This window comes from Seriola lalandi, unplaced genomic scaffold, assembly GCF_002814215.2.
Source record: "Seriola lalandi dorsalis isolate HSWRI2012SDOR001 ecotype SW California unplaced genomic scaffold, Sedor1 jcf7180001958933, whole genome shotgun sequence".
NCBI lineage: Eukaryota > Metazoa > Chordata > Actinopteri > Carangiformes > Carangidae > Seriola > Seriola lalandi.
The window spans coordinates 1,267-3,008 of NW_019429602.1; the positions used below are offsets into that span (position 1 = coordinate 1,267).

General features: G+C 45.5%; 1 long non-coding RNA gene across 1 annotated transcript; it reads left to right on the top strand.

Annotated features, from left to right (window-relative positions):
• The first annotated feature begins 964 nt into the window (after positions 1-964).
• LOC111658908 (uncharacterized) lies at positions 965-1,421 on the top strand. Its single transcript, XR_002761038.2, has 2 exons — positions 965-1,194; positions 1,385-1,421. It is a non-coding gene; the product is annotated as an uncharacterized LOC111658908 (long non-coding RNA).
• The last annotated feature ends 321 nt before the right edge of the window (positions 1,422-1,742 follow it).

Consider the following 1,742-nt stretch of genomic DNA (forward strand, 5'->3'; position numbering starts at 1 on the left):
TTGCCAGCCGAACGCTTACAGACTGACCCCCCATTTTCTTATGTTGGCCTTGATGTATTTGGACCATGGGAGGTCATTGCACGCCGCACTAAAGGAGGACAAGCCAACAGTAAGAGATGGGCGGTTTTGTTTACCTGTATGTCCACGAGAGCTGTTCACATCGAAGTCATTGAAACTATGAGCTCTTCTAGTTTCATCAATGCACTTCGCAGATTCTTCGCGATCAGAGGTACTGCTAAGCAGTTGAGGTCAGACTGTGGCACCAACTTTGTCGGTGCAGCAAGGGAGCTAAAGCTGGATCCTCCAAAGCCTGGTGAGACGAGTGTAGACGACTACCTCCTCAATCAGAGATGTTCATGGGTGTTCAATCCGCCCCACTCATCACACATGGGTGGTGCGTGGGAGCGCATGATAAGAATTACACGGCGTATCCTGGATTCAATGCTCTTACAAGTGAGCCACTCTAAGCTGACTCATGAGGTTCTGATAACCCTGATGGCCGAAGTTACAGCTATTATTAATGCAAGGCCTTTAGTGCCTGTCTCCACTGACCCAGAAGCTCCTCTGATCTTAACCCCTTCAACTCTACTCACTCAGAGGTTTGGCTCCCTCTCACCTTCCTCTGGAGATTTCACCAAAGCTGACATGTTTAAACATCAGTGGAAGAGGGTTCAAGTTCTTGCTGACACTTTCTGGGCTCGATGGCAGAAAGAATACCTCAACATGCTCCAGAGCCGTCAAAGGTGGCAGCTCAGAAGACCAAACATGAAGGAAGGAGACATTGTTCTTTTAAAGGACAAGCAACTGAAAAGAAATGAGTGGCCAACAGGAGTCATAGTGAAGGCTCTTCCAAGTAAAGATGGAGTTGTCAGGAAGGTGGAAGTCAAGATTACCCACAACAAGACTAAAAAGACCTTCTTCAGACCTATTTCTGAGTGTATTCTTCTCTTATCTCCTGAGATTATGTGAATTTGTTATTGTGGCATTTTTGAAATAATGCCAGGCGAGGAGTGTGTTGGAACTGTTTGTGCCTGCAGTTGCAGTAGCACCTTTTCGCCTATAGAGGGCGCAGTGCGTTTATTTACCTGTGTGATTTACAGGAAGTGAGGTACCTGGAAGTTTTTATTTTCTGCTTCATAATGAGAGATACTCAGTCGTCCAGCTGTTTGTTTTGCCCTTGTACTGGCAATATAAGTGAGTACATTTCTACACATCATTGTTAGAGTGCAAAGTGTTTGGTTAAATTTGACACTACGTATTTATTATAACGATCGAGACCCGATCGCGGACTTTTCCGCCGCAGATCTGTAAATGTTAGATCCGCTATTTTTTGCAATGTATGTATCTTGGTTGTTAATTTATGTTTCTGTACTCTGTGTTTCAGTTTCACAATTTTTGGCATTAAACCTGTCCAACCACAACTGCTTGCCTGTTCCTTGGAGGTCATGATGTCCATAAAGAGTTTAGCTGGCTGTGAATCCCAGTACACGACAGGAGTCACACTGGGTGTAACAGTACAGTGAAATTATAGCACTCAACGAGGGATGACGACAAACTGTTGGACACTGACTAGAGAGCCAGTGACAGACACACACTCTCCTTCACCAGCACTTCTCAGCCAAGCATAATGGAGACAACAGGGGCTCGTGGTCAAGATTCTGAGGAGACCAGATCACTCTCTGCTCGCTCCTTAACGTCCTCAAAATCTTCAGGAAGGCTGACTGTCAGATCATCAGCAGGAG